Genomic DNA, 21,213 nt, shown 5'->3' with positions numbered 1-21,213 from the left:
GCGCTGATCTACAGGAATTGTACAGGGGTAAAGGAAAAGTTATTACCAAATGCACCATCATAGTCATTGGCCCCATCCCTACCCTTGCCATGATGCACTCACCGTCGTTTCATGCACGCCTCAATCTCCCCCCCCATCTTTCATCCACCCCACTCCACACAGGCTTAGCCCACACAGCATGCTCCCACTGTATTTACCTGTTTGTCTGGAGGACCGTAGAGTAGCGTGTACTGGGGGAGGACCCCATCCACGAGTTTCACCAACTCCTCCGATATGAAGGCAGGGGCCCTTTCCCCAGTCGCACGAGCCATTGTCTCTTCCAGACCGAGGTCACAGCAACACTTGCAGTGTAGGTCCTCTCCTGTCGAAGATCAGGTATTAAGGGATTGAACAGATCGAAATTAGCAGTCACGTCCGCGGCGGTGCGTACCGTCACCGCCGGTGTACATCTCCTGGGACCTATAGGGTCCAATGTTAACCAATGCAGCATTGCGCCACGGTCTTCGACCGCCTACCGCAACGGTGCCCAAAGCCAGCGCAGTTACCTCACATCTCATTGCCCCACTTTACAGGTCAGACAGCAGCCATTTCAGGGGCCCACATGGCTTAATTTTTAACTGCTTCACACATACCTAGGCCTAGCCTCAACACACATACAGGCCAATTTTTGGATTATGATTTCTGTTATGTGTAATCTGTGGGTACGTACCTCTGAGATGTTTGACTCTGTGCTCGCTGTTGTCCTTCATAGGCACCGTCCGCTGGGACATGTGAGGAGATGGCTGCATCCTCCGGTGTACAGACTGCTGGTGGACCTGTCGACAATGGAGGAAAGACATGTGATCATCCCCTACAGGCTTGACCGTGCCACAATCCAGGAACTGTGTGCCCAGCTGGAGCCAGACCTGATGTCAGCTATCCACCATCCCAGAGGAATCCTCCCTCAAGTGCAGGTGCTGTCAGTACTCCATTTACTTGTAAGTGGGTCATTTCAAACAACAGTGGCCATAGCATGAGGGATGTCCCAGCCTATGTTTTCCAACGTGTTGTCCAGAGTGTTGTCTGCCCTGCTGAAACACATGCGGAGCTACATCGTTTTCCCTCAGGTGGAGGATTTGCCTACAGTGAAAGGAGACTTCTATGCCCTGGGACATATCCCCAACATCATAGGTGCCATTGATGGGACACACGTGGCTTTCGTTCCCCCCGCAGGAGTGAACAGTTGTACTGAAACCGGAAGAGTTATCATTCCATGAATGTGCAGATGGTGTGTTTGGCAGACCAGTACATCTCCCATGTGAATGCCAAGTTCCCTGGCTCAGTGCATGACGCCTACATCCTGCAGAATAGCAGCATCCCTTATGTGATGGGTCAACTCCAGAGGCACCATGTGTGGCTAATAGGTGAGCACCTGGAAGCAAGTCAGTGGGAATGTTTGTCTGGGTCTGGGTATATCCCTCCAGGTTAGTGTGTGTCTAACAGTTGTCCTTCGCCATTTGCAGGTGACTCTGGTTAACCCAACCTGTCATGTCTACTGACCCCAGTGAGGAATCCCAGGACAAGGGCAGAGGGACGCTACAATGAGGCCCATGGGCGAACTCGGCGGATAATAGAGCGGACCTTCGGCCTCCTGAAGGCCAGGTTCAGGTGCCTCCATATGACAGGTGGATCCCTATTCTACTCACCAAAGAAGGTGTGCCAGATCATCGTGGCCTGCTGTATGCTTCACAACATAGCATTGCCACAACAGGTGCCTTTTCTGCAGGAGGATGGTCCAGATGGCGGTGTTGTTGCAGCTGTGGAGCCTGTGGACAGTGAAGATGAGGAAGCAGAAGAAGAGGACATGGACAACAGGAACTCGGTGATCCTGCAATATTTCCAGTGAGAGACAGGTAAGAATACAAACTTGTCTACTACATGTACTTTAACACTATTACCTCTCTACTGTCTGTCGTTTTCACCCAGTGTATGGTCACTGAGTTGTCACTTTCCCTTACGATTTCACAGATGTGTGTCCCACAGTGTGACATCTGCTTTGTTTCCTCATGGACTAGAGCTGTATGACATAGGTATGTTGACATTACAATTAAAAGAGCATTTTGCCACTGAAATTGCTAATACACTATTTCGAAATCACAGACTGACTCCAGATTGTTTTGTGCTTCAAGGGTGTTTCTTTAAGTGCTCAATATTGGAGGGGGTTGTAAAATGGTGAGGGGTGATGGTGGAGGAATGTCCATGGCAGAGTCCAGTCTATTAGTCTCACAGGTGCATTGCCCAAATGGGCATCGGAAGTGGAGCTGGGGCAGTTTGAGGATGGACAGGGTGACAAAGTGGGACAGAAGGATGACATTCAGGGTGGTCTCATTTCTTGGCGGGGGTCTTGCCATCATTCTCTGTCTTTGTCCTGGATCTCAGGGACCGTTTGCGGGTGGTTCTCCCACTGCAGGGGTAGGGGTGCTGGTGGGGTGGTCCTGTGGCGGTGCCTCCTGTCCACTAGCGCCGGCGGAGGTGGTGGGCAGTTCATCGTCCATGCTAGTGTTGGGGGCCCCTTGTTGTGCCACAGTGTCCCTCCTGGTGTTGAGTACTTCCTTCAGCACCCCTACGATGGTGCCCAGGGTGGAATTGATGGCTCTGAGTTCCTCCCTGAAGCCCAAATACTGTTTCTCCTGCAGGCGATGGGTCTCCTGAAACTTGGCCAGTACCGTTGCCATTGTCTCCTGGGAGTGGTGGTAGGCTCCCATGATGGAGGAGAGGGCCTCGTGGAGAGTGAGTTCCCTTGGCCTGTCCTCCCCCTGTCGCACAGCAGTCCTCCCAGTTCCCCTGTGTTCCTGGGCCTCCGTCCCCTGAACCATGTGCCCACCACCACTGCCCCCAGGTCCCTGTTGGGTTGGTGGGTTAGCCTGGGTTCCCTGTAGTGGTGGACACACTGCTGCTTGACGTGTCCTGGGGACAGAGGTATGGGCCCGCTGGGTGGATGCTGTGCTGGTGTTTCCAGAGGGGGGAAGCTCTGTAGTGGCCTGTGACTGTGTGAGGGGAACCGATTGTCCTGAGGTCCCAGATGGGCCAGGCTGGTCATCTAGATCCAGTTGGACAGAGCTGCTGTCATCACTGTGAGCCTCTTCTGTTGGTGGTGTGGACATGTGTGGACCCGCCTGTCTGGTGACGTTGGGTAGGGGTCCTGCAGGGGTATAAAAGGATGTTTACATCTGTGTGTGCCATGGTGTGCAATGGGTGGGGGTCCATGTACCCCAGTGCTTGCATTCCTGTGTAGGACCTTGTGTGATGATGGTTTGGGGGGGTGTATGGGTATGTGCAGTGGGCATGCTTTGGTGATGGGTGTCCATGCTTTGTTGTTGCATGCAGGGCTTGGTGTTGGAATGGGTGGGTTGTGATAGTGGGACATTTTTGAGGAGTAGGATTGATGAGGGTGAGGGTGGGGGTATGTGAGGTAGGGTGGGGGATGTAATAGTTAAGATTTGACTTACCAGAGTCCATTCCTCCATCTACTCCTGCGAGGCCCTTAGGATGCAGAATCGCCAAGACCTGCTCCTCCCATGTTGTTAGTTGTGGGGGAGGAGGTGAGGGTCCGCCCTCAGTCTGCTGAACCGCAAGGTGGTGTCTTGAGACCACGGAACCCACCTTCCCCCGTAGGTCGTTCCACCTCTTCCTGATGTCATCCCGATTTCTTGGGTGCTGTCCCACTGCGTTGACCCTGTCCACTATTCTGCACCATAGCTCCATCTTCCTAGCTATGGAGGTGTGCTGCACCTGTGATCCGAATAGCTGTGGCTCTACCCGGACGATTTCCTCCACCATGACCCTGAGCTCCTCCTCAGAGAACCTGGGGTGTCTTTACCGTGCCATGGGGTGGTGTGGGTGATGTGTGGGGTGGTGTGTGTTGTGATGTGTGGGGTGATATTTAGAGGTGTGTTGTGTGAGGTGCGTGGAAGTTCTGTGGGTGATCGTATTGTGTGCCTGTGGATGCTTGGTAGTTGTTTGTGGTGTCTCTCTCTGGCCTTCGTTCAGGATTTTGGTCGTAGGGGTTTGTGGGAGATGTGGGTGTGTGTTTTATATTGTATTGGGTGTGTGGTGTGTGTATGTGTATCAGGTGTGTGTATTTCAAATTGTCCAATGTGGCAGTGTTTTGTAAATGTGCGTTGATTCGTGTGTCGTGATAGTGTGGGCGTATTTCTGTTGGCGTGACGGTGGAGGTTTTGTTTTCGCTAGTTTATCATTGACCTTTGGTGTGGCGGACTTGTGTGGGCGTCTGAATTTTGGCGGATTCCGTGCTGTGGGTCATAATAGCTGTGGCAGAATTCCACGGCGGTGTGTTGGCGGTCTTCTGCGCGGCGGTAAGCAGCTTTTACCGCCAATGTTGTAATGAGGGCCTAAGTCTTTTTGGCCCTGAGACTTCAGGAAACAGGAGGCAAGCTCAATCCAAGCCCTTGGATATCTTTTCTCAGCAGAGCCATAGGGCAGCAAGGCAGCAGGGCAACAGCAAGGCAGCAGTCCTTTACAGCAAAGCAGTCAGGTGAGTCCTTTGGGCAGCCAGGCAGCTTCTCTTAACAGGTTTTAGCTTCTGGCTCAGAGTTTCTTTCCCAGTAGGTATCTTGTCAAGGAGTGTCTGAGTTGGTAGGGTCAGGGACCCAGTTTATATACCCAAATGTGCCTTGGAAGTGGGGGAGACTTCAAAGAGTGGCTTAGAAGTGCACAAGGTCCCCTTACAGTACAATCCTGTCTGTTAGATTCCCAGTAGGGGGTTTGGCAGCCCATTGTGTGAGGGCAGGCCACTGTCCTTTTAAATGTAAGTGTCAGGCCCTCCACCCTTCTAGCCCATGAAGACCCATTCAGTATGCCGGTGTGTGCAGGTGTGACTGATCATCCTGTGTTTGTGGTTGTCTGGGTGAAATGCACAAGCGAGTTGTCAACCAGCCCAGCCAGACATGGATTGGAGACAGTCTGCAAGGCACAGAAGGATTTCAGTGTAGAGAAATGCTCACTTTCTAAAAGTGGCATATCTAGAATAGCAATATTAAATCCAACTTCACCAATAAGCAGGATTTTCAATTATCACTTTGGCCATACTAAACATGACCTGGTTACCCTTTTCAGATCAGAATCTACCACTCAAACAGTATATGAGGGTAGCCATATATGGTTAAGGGCTACTTATGTGGGTGGCACAACTAGTGCTGCAGACCCCATTGTGGTATTTAATTTACAGGCCCTGAGCACATATAGTGCATTTTGCTAGGGACTTACAAGTAAATTAAATATGCCAATTGGGTGTGAGCCAATGTCACCATGTTTTAGGAAGAGAGCATATGCACTTTAACACTGATTAGCAGTGGTAAAGTGTGCAGAGTCCTAAAAACAGAAAAAATTAGGTCAGAAAAAGAGAAAGAGGAAGGCAAAAAGTTTGGGGCTGAACCTGTAGGAAGGCCATCTCCAAGAGTATGACCAACTCAGAATGATAACTCCACACTGGTGCCAGTGTTGGATTTATTATAAAGGGTTCCCAGGGGTCACCTTGGAGGTGCCCCCTGCAAAAGCTAACTACCCTGGCATGGTTGCTGACTGGTTCTATCCAGCCTGCCACCTCCAGACATCCAATCTTCAAAACCTTGGGGGAGAGATACGTCTCTCTGGTTTGTGGTACAAAGCCCTTCCTGTGTGGAAGTGCCAACCCCCCTCCCTCAGGAATGTGTACTCCCCTGGTGGCGAGCTTCAAAGGGCTAACCCCCGGGCCTGCTGCTAGCAGCAAATGGTAACTCCTGTGCAAACACCCACTGTTTGGCGGGAGCAACGGTGGAAAACTCAAACAAGGGTAGGCGGAGTAGCCACACCTGGCATGCACCACTCCTAAGGTGCTGCCTCGAGGTGGGCACTCCATTTCATTTTCCTCCATCAGGGATAGTGAAGCCACCCAAAGGTAGATGACTCGTTGGTCACTGCCAGGTTCCCCCTAAAATGCCCACTAAATACAGTATTTAGTGGGCATCACTAGACAAGGAAATCAGATTCAATGGACAAAAGAAGACCAGCACCACGAAGATCCGAAGCACAAGAATTGTGGACCTCTTGCACCTAAGAAAAGGCACCAAACCCTGCCTGCTGCACCCAGGACCCGTCAATCGCCACTGAGTAGCTGCTGGACAACTGGACAACTCTACAAGAGCTCCTAAGGACCTCCAGGCTAAACAAATTGCCCAAGAACTCCTTTTACAGTGGAGGTACTACCCTACAACTTAAAGAAACTAGCAAGTCAGTGAGGGTCTCTTCACCTACCAACCACTAGCTACTGAACCAGACATCACAGCTGGACAAACTTCATTCTGACCACCGCAATGACAAACCCTACTAGTGTGCCAAGTCTTCTGGCACTGTGACCTCAAGCTGCCAAACTGTGCTAATACCCTAGATACTGGTCAACTAACATCGGACATCAAGCAAAACAGCCCACCCGGGGCTACAATCAGACCAGGAGGAAGGCCCAGTTGAGGGACTTCAGGAACAAGTTACCACAAAAAGGTATGGGGTTCACCAATGATGTGGAGCTATGTTGACAAGAGATTATCCTTGGGCTCCTAGACCTCGCTGGGTGTAGAAAATGCACAGTGTGGGTCCTTTTACGGACTAGGTGGTCTCACACACTATATAGTGTCATGCTTCATCATTTGACCACCTAGCCCCACCCAGGTAGGATAGTACCACCTGGGCGGACTCAACCTCACCGTTAAAAGAACGAGAGGGAGTGCGTAAACATATTTTATCTGGAGATAATGGCATCCAGCTAAACTAAGGGAATATAAAAACACCTAGGCAGCTACCTGTGTGTGGTCTACACTTTTAATAGTGGTATCTGCTGGTGTAACTAAAAACAAGGGTGGGACACCTTGGTGAGAATGAGGACTCACTGGGTCGCCTCTCTAAGAATTGGCCGACATGTTTCTGCCCTCTACTATGAGCTATGGAAGGTCTGGGGGCATTCTTCAGGGCCTAGGATCCCTAACCATCATGCAAGGTGCAGATAGATGAGCCTCCCCTCATAATGGGGGGGGGGGAATGAATTAATGGGCCTACCTTGGCAAGGGCCTACCTCGCAGAGGCCTGAGGGAGTAGAAAACAAGGGCGACGTTAACTTAATAACACAACACAGCAAAACACACAATATAATATAATATAATATAATATAATATAATATAATATAATATAATATAATATAATATAATATAATATAATATAATATAATATAATATAATATAAAAAGGGGTGCCACAGCAAACCAAAGTCATGCAGAGCACGCAGTGAACACACAGTTATGTTGAATAAAAGAAAGAAAAGTAACCTTACCCTAATATCTAAGGCAATTAGCCTCAGATTCCAGGAGGGGGAGTGTCCCCTTATAGTCACACTCTAGGGGGGGAGGGAAATAGACATAGACAGCGTATATCAGGAGATAAAAATTAACAGTCCGTGGGAGGGGGGTGGTTCCCCTAACACAGGGGTTAATGCAGGGCATGCGGCCTGTGGGATACAGGGTGTGCCCTTAATGCTAACGGATAGAGTAGGAGGGATACAGCCCTAGTGGGAAGCTGGAGGCTGAGTAGATACCTCTGCTAAAGTATCTAAAACAAAACAACTAGTTTGCAGTAGTAATAGTCAGAAAACGTTAAATACAACAAAGTTGTTGAGTTCAACTGCCCAAACTAATAAAAACTATTAAGAAGCCACACACACTTAAACACATATTATCACTCTGATGCAAACAACCAGGCAGTCAGTCTTATCTGTGGTGTAGCTGGAGGTCCAGAAAGGAGAAAGAATTGCCGCAGAGTAAATGCTGCTGCACTTACTACATCAAAGGAGGTGCTCGCTGTGCGCCTAGACCGACGCGTTGCTGGACCGCTTGAGGTATGAGGTCCAATGCGGGGGCGGCATATTTACCAGCAACTTAATTGAGCGCACCTGGGTGTCGTTATTAGAACCGGCTGAAGCCGGTATCGGTGTCCTGGGCGCCGGTGGAGTGACGCGGATGGCATTCCAGGACGCTGGGAAACAGTGTTCCCAGGGTCCGGAGATAGCTTGCAAGCGCGTCCGCACTATGGAGTCTGGGGATTGTGGTCCCCAGGCTCAGGAAGTTTTGGAGAAGCATTGCGTAGTGCAACGCCTAGCCTGCGCTGGGGAGCTGGGTCCCCAGTTGCAGGCAGTTAAACGGAGCAAAGTGGCCCTAACCGGGCTCCGGACTTCAGGAACACCCTGGACCTCCCATCAGAGTGCCCCGCTGTCCTGCAAATGACCCTTGAACCAACTTACATTCTGCTCCAGAGGGCATCCTTGCACACAGCTCCTGCCTCACCAATTCACTCTGCACCCGGCTGCCCTGTGCCCTGCACTGTAGAACCTGCTGTGCCCTAGGGGCCCCCCACCATCTGCAACCTCAAGACTGCAAGGGGTCCCCAAAGGTTCAAATTTAAAATTTCTTGTGCAGTGCTTTTCCATGTGGTCCCCTGCAGTGGCCCTGCTCCAGAGACCTTCTCCTGCAGCTCCCGCCGAAACCGGGAGCCGCCCGTACTTCTCCAGCTGGCAAAGCATGCCCACCAATGACATCGAGCAACCTGCAAAAGAAGAACTTGGTAAACTAACTGTGTGATTTTATGTGTATTTTTAAAGTTGATCCACCATTGATTCCTATGGTGTGTTAATTATGCACAAAAATAATATTTTCATTAAAGTTCAAACATTCATATCTTGAAAACTACTCAACCAATTTTGATAATCTTCTTCTTAAAAAATGTATTACAATCTGAAGTATTTTTATAAATTGGTCTTGAGTTATTCCTTTGAGTGTGTGAGCTGCAATATTGATGTTGTGAGCACAACAAATGCTTCACACTTCTCCAAGATTGGCCTAACAGCTCAACCAAGCTACCTTAAAAATTAGAGCATTAGGTGATCTAGGGCCAGATGTAGGTATATTCCAATTTGCATCTTGCAAATTGCTAGTCTCAATTGGGAATGTAGGATGGTGTCTCTGACACCATCTGCGACTCGCAAGGGGGTCGCAAAGGCCCACCTCTTTAATATTAATGAGGTGGGTGGGAATTTGTGACCCCCTTGAGACTCTGGGCACTCACAGGGATGGTGGCCTGCTGGAGACAGCAGACCACCATGTCTGTGACTGCTTTTAAATAAAGCAGGTTTTTTTTTTTTTTTTGTAATGCAGCCCATTTTCCTTAAAGGAAAACGTGATGCATTACAAAACTAAAAAATGAAACGTTTTGTTTCATTTTTTCAGAGCAGGCAGTCCATAGGACCACTGCCTGCTCTGGAAAAATGTTTTTAATGCCATTCACAAAGGGGAAGGGGTCGCATAGGGACCCCTTCCCTTTTGCAAATGGGTTAGCACCCATTAGAAATGGGTGCTAACTGCGAATGCTTTGTGGCCACGTTCGCGTTCACAAAGTAATCTGGCATTGCACTATGACTCGCAATTAGGAAGGGGACTCCCCTTCCTAATTGCGACTCCCAATCCCGTTTTGCGATTCGGTAACCAGGTTACCGAATCACAAAAGGGGTTTTGTGCATTGCCAAGTGCAGTTTGCACGTCGCAAACAGCGAAATTCGCTGTTTGCGACGTGCAAACCGTTTTCTACATCTGGCCCCTAGTTTTTACCCCTGTTAACTAATGTGTGGTTGCCTGGGCCACCTGCACAGTGTGCCTAGCTTTGCACACGACATAGAGGGCCAGCCTCCGTCCTACAGTTAGGAGGTTGTTGGTTTGGGGGAGCCTCTAAACTGTGTTCCCCCTGTTCTACTTGAGGACTTTCCCCGTCCTCATTGGAGTTGTGTTGCTCATCCCAGGTGTTTCTTTATCTACCATGTTTTGGTGGGTTAGTACAGGATCACTGTTACTTATGGATGTGCCAGCCATGCTTCTGACAGAGTCAACAACCTCTGTTAGAACTCCCAGGAGCATACCCAATTCGTTGATGATGTGGTCACATGGACACAACCTTCCTTCCAGCTCCCCTTGGATTTTAGCTTCAATTAAATCCAAATTGGTGCTCAGATCAGCTAGGCAGAAGGCCAGAGATTGCAAATGATTGATTTGACGCTCCATTTCAGATGACTGCCATAACAGTCCTCTGGCCATGGCGTTTTGGGATGCACAAATGAAGGTCATAAGTAAATCAGTGAGTTGGGGGGATCCAAGAGATCATGTTTTATTGCATCAGGTGCTCTAAACAGCTTTGGAGTGAGCACCAAAGGAGTGTATTTTCAATACTAGATTCAAGGTATTCATAAAAAAAAGTTGCTGATATATCTGGGGCGAGGCTGAAAGGGCCATGTGAATTTGAGGAACAGTTACATTTTCGTATTTTGCAGGGGCCTCAAAGGCATGTGTCTTGGAGGAGGGAGTTAGTTCTACACTACATCCATGTCTGACACTTCTGTGTTGTTGGTTCTGCCACAGGCTTGGAAGGAAGTGCGGCAAAGATGGCAGAAGCATACTGGGTCCCCACTCAGCCTTGGGCAGGATCAGACCCCGCACCTCTCACTTGAGGTTCGGTAGGAGTCCAGTGCCTGAGGGTTCTTCAAACTATTATTTAGCGATTTTGCGCTTTTGTCACTTTTGCCGCTTGAGGCTGCATGAAGGGCTGGGAAGTAGTGGGAGATTAGACCTGTTAGCATAGGTTTCGGAGGTGTTAGGGGAGCAGAGCGCACCTGCAAAAGTGGAATGCAGCTCTCGGTTGGTTCCTGAGGCTCCTCACTATCCAAGTTGATTGTAAGTATGGGGAGGCTTTCCCCTCAGCTTTTCCCTCAGGTACAGTTTTGGATCAGTTGGGTAGCATTCCTCTAGGCATTCGGTTGCTGTACTCCTGCTGTATGGGCCAGAGGGGCTTGTGTGTTCGAGCTGCAGATTGTTGGTGACTTGTTGTTAATAATTTGCAATGTTGTGTGGAACCTAGAAGGCAAGGAAGAAAACAAGGCCACTAGGCAGCTAGAGTGGATGGTCAGTGATTGTTGCTGTTAACAGTTGTGGCAGGTTGTGGAGGCAGCACAGCACACAAAGAGAGAAAAACCGCACCATAACCTGGTGTGACCATCTTCGTCCCCCCCTCCAGCTCAACCCTGCATCTGCAACAATACCGCTGTTGCCACACCTCTCCACTGATACAACTCTGTGGAATTGACTGCTCAGGCCAACACTCCTACCAGCACTGAGTCATTTAGGAGACCTGCCACAGTGGAGGCAAGGTGCAAAGTAGGTAAATGAACCAGGCAGCAGAAGGGCAAGGCAGCGTAAGGGGTTGGCAGGGTAGCAATGGAGCAGCACAGCTGGTGCCAGGTCTGGAAACCCCTGACTGTCACAAGGCTGATGATGGCTGGCTGCTGAATGCTGGACCTAATTGAGTGGTTGGAGGGCAGCGGCTGTGGTAGTGGGACTGGAGAAATGCAGTTGATGTTGGCAGTATAGCTGGACTGATTAAGCTGCTAACAGTAGTTGCTGAACGGTGACAGACATGTTGCCCCCCACCCTTCGCTCTGCCCACTGCTTGCATTCACCTCCGAATTGACAGACCCAAAGGCTGGAGGGTGAGCAAGCAGTGACGGTTTCTTCTCAATGGCAGGGGAGCACCCCCCATCCTGGTGCGAGCCACTGAAGCAAAAATAAAATTGCAATGAAAAGATTTCATTGCCATTTTTACCAGTACAGTGCGCACTGCAGAAGTGCCAGCCCTGAGCCCAGAGACATGCTGAGAGTTTCCTCTACTGCCGATTGGCAGCAGAGGACAGAACCAGGGCTGACTGACCACTCCAAAGCGTGCATGTCACTTTTGCAGCTGTTTTGCCCTGACAACGTGACATGCGCGCTTTGAAGCTCTCCACTCAGATGTCTTAAAATCACTGGTTAGAGACCAAGCACAGGCTTCCAGTGCCTGAAGGAACATCCAGCCAGCCCGCTTTATCCAATCCAGGCGCTTCTGTCATGCTGGTCCCTGGATTTGTTAGTGGAGCTCTTCCTCTATCGGACAGCAGAAGAAAACCAAGGAGGATGCACAGCCTTTTGGTAAGTGTTGTTTTATTTTATTTTAAATGCCATATGCATGTAAGTGTGTAACGCATGTAACTGTAGTGGTTGTGTTTATTTTGTAGTTAGTTTTACTGTTTATTTGGGATTTTGGAGGGAGGGGGTATTTTATTTTAGGCTTTTTTTTATGGAGGAGTGGTTTACTTTGGGGTTTTACGGGGGGGAGTTTTATCTATTTTTTTGGGAAGTGGTGGGGCACTTCACTCGCCCCACCACTTTCAAAGGGTACCAGTCACCCCTCTAAGCAAAACGTGAAGGCAGAGGCATGTGGGTGTGCAGGAGGCCAGAGAAGGACTTGTAGTGTGGGACAGCACCTCTGCCAGACCTGCACAGACTATTCAAGACACCCACCAGGCTCCTGGCTTCACTCTGCACGGCCAATTGTTGACTATAAGCTACTAAATGTGCTTCATGAGCATACTGTGAGACATACTACAACTATCACCCTATGTGGCAGAGAAACGATATTTAAAAAAACATGTAGGGAGAAGAGAGCAGCAAGGCGGAAGTGAGGCTTTTTAGTTGTAATATATGTGTGACATCATGCATTTTGCTTTACCTGAGTTATATAAAATACCGTCTTTTTCACTTGCCTTTATTTTCTTTTAATCTTAAGAAGTACAGTAAATTGACATTTCTTCTTACAAAGAGGCATCCATAGCATCTCATATGCCTTTACTTTGGGCAGTTATATGTTTCCTGGTTGCACAGGATCGCAGAGAAAAACTAACTTACTGAATATCAAACTGGTTAAGCCATTGTTCAAATAACTGTCCTCAGTTTTACAAAGATAAATTGCATTTACAAAGTTTTCAAATCCAGCTTGATTATTTGTGAAATTGTGTTCACTAATTATTATTTCAGTAATAATAGATTCTCCTTTCCCTTGCTCGTTTCTGTCTTACCATCACCCCACCTGCTGCTCTGTTCTCCACTGTGTTTTACGTTCGAGCGCAAAGCACTCTGTCCCTAGTGTAATCTCTTGGTGGGCTTTTAACCACACCCATGTCAAGCCCATCAGTTTGGTTGGTTCATGGGCTTGCCTTTTAAAATTCGCTTGATTTAATTAGTGAAAGGCATCCATACATCATGCCTTTTCCGGTGTTCAGCCCTCCTCGAGCGCAACGGCCAACTACTGAAAACATACGAGCGTCCATGTTTTCAGCTTGGTTTCTGGACTACTTTTTCTCTTTAAGTCGTAGGCAGCGCAATCTTGCTGGGCAGTACTGAAGCGCTTTGCATGACATCAACCCTGTTACATAGATATTTGCACTTTTGCTTGTTACATGGATCATTGCACTTTTGCTAGTTACATGAATAATTGCACATTTGCCGATACATTTCACTGCGAACTAACTTCTGTTTCCCTTATGTGTCTCTTCTTTGCACTCATGGAGGCCGTCAGCTCATTTATGTAAAACTGTTTTACTTTTCATTTTCAATTTATGTGGCAAGAAAAGCCCAGTTAGGAGTTTACAACGCTGATAGTTTCAACATGAGGAAACGCAAGACCCATTGCATTGCAAATGCTTGTTTATCTATTTTTACCATTGTCAGAGGGAGATGCCCTGAATCACCTCACCTTCGTGTATTTCTGTCCTCTACATTCACTGCTTTGCTGTCTTTTTTTACTCTTCTTCCTCCATTTTTTTGTTTTTTTCCTGTGTGTGTGTGTCAAACCTGCCAACCTCAAAAATATACTACCTTGTGAGATGGGGGGAAGGAGCCAGCAGTAAGGAGGGAGGGTAGGCTCAGTGGTTGAAGAGACCCCCAGACCCTCCTCCAAAGATACAAACAAAAGCTGCCACAGCTGTCACCAATGTCCCGAGAGGTTTCAAAACCTTTAATGGGTGTTGGTTGTCCAACGTCTCCAACCCGTAGGCGTAATTTACACCTAACCTCGTGCTCACTGTCAAGGGGTGACCGTATGAAAAGAACCAATATCGTTTGACACACAGTGGCACTGTGTGAGTTGCCAGCCCTGGTGTGATGCACCTTACAATCTCCATACGCCCTCCACCCACCATCTTTTCCTGTATATTCCTTTTCTTTCTCAATTTCTATACATAACCCTGTCTTTTATTTTTATTATTTGACTTAAATGGAAACATTTTTCACCACAGGTGGTCTGTTGTTTTGTTTTTTACCTCTGTACAACTCTGCACCACCGCACCCCTATCCTGCTCCTTTGCCCTTCCCTGTTTAGTTGTGTTATTGGGCAACATCCTCACCCTCCTAACTAGTGTCATGATGGAAACGGAAAACAGATGGTTTCCTTTGTTCTCTTTCCAAAAAATTAACTACACAATTTTACACTTCTTTCTTTTAAAGGAATTTTCAAGGATTTAAAAAAACAGATCAATCTTCTTCTCGAAGGGTGATTTGATACTGGATCATGGTATGTTTACCCTCTTTTTCGAGTTTGTGCGCATTCTTTACTCTTTATTTTATTTTTTTACAATTTCGTTTACTAAAGATAATGATTTCTCGTAAACCACATACTACAGTATTCCCCCAATAAGATTTTGACTCTATCTATGAGTATGCTTTAAATAACCCTCATAACTTAGCGGTTACTAATCAGCAAATCTATACGGCTAATTTCACACTGTCATGACCTGAAATGTCTTCTACTACGCTTGTTATTTGTGGTTTATGCTTGAATGTATCAACAATTAAAAAGATAGCATATTTGTGAAAACGCCCATGGTCTGCCAGAAAACAAAGCTGTTTTCTCTGTTTAGTTTTCCTATACATCTCTTCAGCAAAAATCTGTTATTGCATTGATTTTTTTCTTCATGTAGTTGCTTAGTATCCTGTGAGTTGTATCGAGTGCTGATATTTGGATAAACGCCTTTGGCCAGAGTATAACATAAATCATTTAGCATATCCCAACCATATAAATCTCACCTGTCTTCTCATTCTTATGATTTGGGCAATAAAAGCCAGCTTTCGCCTTGATCTAGTTTTTGAATTTTACTTCAGCAATTTCCCACGATATTTTTGATCTGCATTTTGGCACGGTTGTCTGGAAGTTATTGTCATGCCGAACACACCCCCACCTCTTCTTCAATAGAAAGAATTAAGAGTGACATAATATCTCTAAATGTCTTCTAGCATCAATATGGGCTATATGCATCTCTTGCAGTACTCCCAGTATTAGATACATGACATCCTACCTCCTCAAAAAATTCGACCAATTAAATTCGGAAAGATTAGTTTTAAATCATCCATATCATATTATACCTTAATTTGTGTATCTTGCTAGGGTCTACTTAAATGTCCTCCTCTCCCTGTTCTTCACTACTGTTTCACATATAGGGGGTCATTCGAACTCTGACGGGCGGCGGAGGCCGCCCGCCAGAGTTCCCCCCTCCAGAACACCGCTCCGCGGTCATAAGACCGCTGCGGTGATTCTGGGTTTCCCACTGGGCTGGCGGGCGACCGCCAAAAGGCCGCCCGCCAGCCCAGTGGGAAACACCCCTCCATGAGGATGCCGGCTCCGAATGGAGGCGGCGGAGTGGAGGATGTGCGACGGGTGCAGTTGCACCCGTCGCGAATTTCAGTGTCTGCTCAGCAGACACTGAAATTCTTTGTGGGGCCCTCTTACGGGGTCCCCTGCAGTGCCCATGCCATTGGCATGGGCACTGCAGGGGCCCCCAGGGGCCCCACGACACCCCATACCGCCATCCTGTTCCTGGCGGGCGACCCGCCAGGAACAGGATGGCGGTATGGGGTGTCAGAATCCCCATGGCGGCGCCGCCATGGAGGATTCTGCAGGACAGCGGAAAACCGGGAGACCGCCGGTTTTCCTGTTCTGACCGCGGCTGAACCGCCGCGGTCAGAATGTCCTGAGGAGCACCGCCAGCCTCTTGGCGGTGCTCCCGCCGACCCACGGACCGCCGGGGTCAGAAGCAGCCCCTTAGTGCCTTCATTTCCATATCCCTTCATGCGTTTGTTATACAACCAACTTCTTTCACAACAGTGGAAGCTATATGTTCACAGGAAATAGCCAAGATAGCAGCCGGGTTGGTAGACGCAGCAGGACCAGACCAGGACTCCTCTAGAAAGCTGAGATTTGATGCTGTGCTATATTTCAGGACTTAAAGCCGTGACAAACCAGAGCAGTGGAACAGTGAGATCTTAGAAATAGGTAAGTATTTTTCAGAAATATTCTTTTGAATGAGATGTTAGACAAAGTACACACTAGGACCCATAGGCTGCTATGCATTAACAAAGACTGCCAGATGGTCTTGGGAAAATGGATATTGAGCACAAAGCCTCTTGACAAATAGGCATAACTAACCATCAGTGGGAAGTGTCTGCTGTTTTTAGTTTTTAGATCATGACCATAACATTCCTTCAACTGAAGAGTAATATATAAATATATATCTGTGATTTCTGTCCCCATCCCCATATTTTTTTAGGTACTGGATTTTCATGTATTTTTTTATGTATTCACAGAGCCCATCTTCGCCCCAGGATTTTCCTGAATTGAGCAAACTCTATAAATAACTCTAACGAAGTGTCTAACTATTTATAACAACTAAAAAACAGCAGACCTTTAAGTTGCTTTCTGAATAGTTGGTACTGTGTCAAGAGGAATAAGTGAGAAGGGAGACTGTGCCATAGAGGCAGGGCCAGGACAAAAAACACCCTTGAGAAACAGAAGGCCAGTGGAGCTTACATAAAGTAAGAGTTAAAGAGAAGTAGTTCCTCGCTTAGGATGAGATAGCTGAAGAGTCTTTCGGATGAACGGAACCGGTCTTAAAAGGACTCATGACCCATCAGTGTTTCTTATTCGTTAAAGTAAGGAATGACACAGTAGCCACTATAATCAGGGAGTGAGTGTGAATGTGCTGGGTGCAGTCCAACTTGAATTCCAGCATAGCTGTGATTGCAAGCTATGGGCCCTCAGAGGTAAGGTGCAGCATGGTCATGCACGGCTGTTCAAATGAGGAGCTGTGCCGAGGACAGTCATGAAATCTGGATAGTGAGTTGCAGATCTGCGTACTCTTTGGAGGGTAGAGTGTATGCAGCCTTAGAAGCATAGAGCCAACCACCCAATTCTTCACTCAACTACCATAAGCTCAATTTTTTCAGTGTTTGGATTATTTTATGTAGCAGCGACAAAGATCCAAGAGCCAATGGATGTCCTTATGAAGTATTCTGAACACAGGAACCCTTTGGATAGACCCAATGTTGACCAAAGAGAAGGACGTGGATGAAAATAGCTTACAGAAACCATTGATTGAGGTTAGGGAAATGTTTTAGGTGCAGCACTCACCAGAACGTTACAGATTAGCTTTTCACACGTTTACATTACACACATTTAGAGCTCAAATTCAGGTTGGGCCTTGGCAGGTGAGGAGTTTGGATTGCTAACTAGTAATATTAGAGTGTGCACTGAAATCTATGAGAGAAGGTGTCTGGGATTGTGATGGATAATTGATGAATCATGAACTTTATGATGATTCTGAACATGGGGAGAGTGATGGAATTAGGATATCTGTATCAATGTCATTTATTAATGTTTAACAGAACATAGAAGTGTATGCTTTGACCATACTTTATTCATTATTGCAAATGGATGTATTCATTTCGTCCATGAATGAAGGAGACAGAAACATGTTAAGTTTACTCCAATAGGGTATTTTAGTTTTTACAGAAACAAAAAATGTGCTGTTAGAATACTTTATTCTAGAGCACTGTTTTGCTGGCTAAAATAGTAGGTCTGTTTTCTGTTTTCTATTATGAGTACAGAAACAGTGGTATGTGGTGACAGTCTCTTGGTGTTCTCTCAGTTATCTGCATAATGGTTTCATTTTTAGATACATTTGTGTGGTGGTATTTTTAAATGACTGTGTGCCTAATTTCATAAAGAGATGATTAGGAGGGCACAAGGTGGAAGGCATAACACACTGACAGCAACATCAGAGGCTGTTTGGGATGCCAGGGCATCATCTATGGGCTTTCACAAGGGTTTACTGCTCACTGGACGAGTATGGATAGAATCTTCTAATTTACTTGGATTGTCACAGATTCCTGCTCCGTGGATGTTAAATGTTTTGTGGCAGCTGTTAGGTTTTCTGGTAATTGTGTATATCATCAACTATGTTGTACCTTGGATCAAAATGTGTAAAATCAGTTATGAAGATTTATCAGTTTTTAATATTGATAGATAGATCCATGGAAACACTCTCTAATAGATTGCATTATACCTCAATGGAAGAACCCAGACAATCTGCCCACCATTCACCTCAGAACCCAAGAAGATCATCTGAAGCATCCAACAATGATCGTCCCTCTGCCCTACCCTCTGCTACATGTACATGACCCCCTTGGCCAAGACCGTTAGATTGCCCAGACCCAACACCACCTCTAATGATGAAGACACCCAGCTCATCCTCTCGCTGTCAGATGACCCGTCCACCAACAGAACCTACTTCCACAGATGTATGATGAATGAAGGGCAACTGTCTCAAACTCAACACGGACAAGACAGAAGTCCTAATCTATGGGAACAACACCTCACCATGGAAAGGCACTTGGAGGCCTGCAGAACTCGGCCCTTCCCCTGCCCTGACAGACCACGTCTGCAACCTTGCCATTATCTTGGACAGAAGGTTATCTATGCAGAAACAGTAAACTCAGTCTTGTCCTCCTGCTTCTACACCCTACACATGCTCAGTAAGATCTTCAGGTGGCTCCCAATCAATACCAGAAGGACCATCATTCAAGCCCTCATCACCGGCAGACCGGGCAATGTTAACACTCTTTATGTAGGAATCACTGCATGCCTCCTAAAGAGACTACAGACAATACAAAACTCAGCGGCAAGATTCATCCTTGATCTCCCCATAACGACTCACATCACCCCAAACCTCAAAAAGCTACATTGGCTCACGATCAAGAAGATATGCCAGATCAAGATTTGGACCCATGCATACAAATTCCTGCACATCGAACAACCAGTATACATCAACTAAATAATGACCTTCCACCAACTGACCAGACACCTTCGATCCACCTCCCCTTCCTTGCAGACACCCCGGATCTGCTGATCCAACAGTGGAGGACGCTCCTTCCTTCACCTGGTGGCCAAAGCCTGGAACAACCTTCCTCAGGAACGCTGCATCCCTCTGGGACTTTTGAAAAGGACTCAAGACATGGCTGCTTGAAACAGAGCACCACGAAGCAGCTAGCAACTCCAGAGCCTTGAGACCCTCACAGGTGATTTGCCTAGCTTTATAAATCCTGATTAATTGACTTCAATGACGCAATCTACATGGCACTTACAGAACTCCTTAAAAGTGTCCTGCCCAAAGTAACTCTAAAAGTGGTGTTATGAGGCACTAAAGAGCAGTAGACTTCTACACAGACAACTAAAAACAAATGGAAAGTGTCAAGTGGTTCCTCAGATCTATCCATATATGAGGAACATTTAAAAATCTATACATAGGAGAATTTCCATCCTTCTTGCATAATTTTATCAGGAAAGCCACTTCACCTGCCGGAAAAAGTTTGGTCTCTCAAGGGGAACCCCCCTGTCCTCCTTGCTTTCCACAATTGCCTCCCTCAGTGCAGGGGTTCTGCAACAAAATATCCTTCTTTTTTCATCAATGACAAAGAAGATCTATGAAGGCATTAAATCCCACACATTCACTTCTACTGAAGTTCCATGTCCGGTGAATCCTGTCTCCCCAAGCTGTACTAGAAACTTTCTTGCCCCAGCCAACCAAGATGAGATGGAAGCAGTGTTGATAAACATGAAATTGGGATCCCAGGAAGACACTCCTGTCTCTTCTACAGACTTCTTCAGTGATTGTTCCTTTCCTGACAAACATCATTATTCTCTACCTTTCCAAGGGTCTTGTACCTGGGGTTTGGAATAAATGTGTAGAAAATAGAATTATAAAACCTAAGAATTTCATCTCTCATAGAAAATAGATATACTTGTAGGTTCCAAATTAACCATAAAGCAGTTTTCCTGGCACAGATTTAAATTGCAGGCATATACACTTAAGTAACACATGTAAGCATAAAACACAGTTTATTTGTATTTAATCAGCACCTTCACCTCTGTTCTCAAACTTCCCACCTTGCCCTTCAATCAACTGTCAATCTATGACAATGGTCTTAGTAGTTCTACTGCCATGTAGCTGCACTGAACCATTCACTGTACACAGTGTCATTTGCAAGGATGTAATCTAGATGTTAACTGAGGCAACGAAAAAGTGATGGATGAAATGTTTTGAGCTAACGAATGCCTAATAACCAGGAGTGAATAAAATTCACATAATTTGCTTTCATGTAATTCCGCAAAATTTCAGAAACAATTTCAGGAAATGCAAGTCAATCATTTAGCACTATATTTCCTGCACTATAACTTTGTTGGGGATGGTGGAGTAACTACGTAACCGGGTGAAACAGCATAATTTCACGTAGCAAGCGCAAGACATAATTCATGAAAATATAGAAATTACACCAGCGTTACTTACATTTCGCACAGGCTTATTATTAAGCAATTCCTTTGGTTGGTATGTCATCGCATTGTTTTTTTTTAAAGTTCTGTGCCACTCCAGGTGGGAAACAATAATTTCCATTACTAGACCCACCATAACGGAATGCAGACCAAAGTGCTAGTTCACCTCTCCAAGAAGGAGCAGTTTGAGTTCTAATGTACAGCGACCTCAGCAGTCGGGACGCATTTCTGAGTGTATCCTTTCAACACCATTAGGCTGCAAGAGATCACAAACAATGTAGATTTTCCTAGTCAGTTATGAAGGAAAGTCTTAAATCCATTAAAGACATGGAGGCAAATATTATGCCTTCTAATCTTGCCTTTATTTTAACACCAGCAGTCAAGATAACACTATCATCAACACTCCCTAAGGCTGAACAAAAATAGCCAATGGGAGGAAAAAATGTCAGCTTCACACCCCCCAATAGCATGACTAACATGAGTATAACACCTAATGTGACTGCGAACAGCCCTCTTTTCCTGTGCGAGAGGTCAAAGATAAATATTAAACAAAGGAAAAATAGCCAAAAAAACATAATAAGCTAAACTCAAAGCAAACAAGTCTTCGCAAAAGTTCACAGAAATGAGT

Source organism: Pleurodeles waltl, chromosome 3_1 (genome assembly GCF_031143425.1).
Source record: "Pleurodeles waltl isolate 20211129_DDA chromosome 3_1, aPleWal1.hap1.20221129, whole genome shotgun sequence".
Taxonomy (NCBI): domain Eukaryota; kingdom Metazoa; phylum Chordata; class Amphibia; order Caudata; family Salamandridae; genus Pleurodeles; species Pleurodeles waltl.
The sequence above is the reverse complement of the archived record's forward strand: the minus strand, read 5'-3'. Positions refer to the sequence as shown.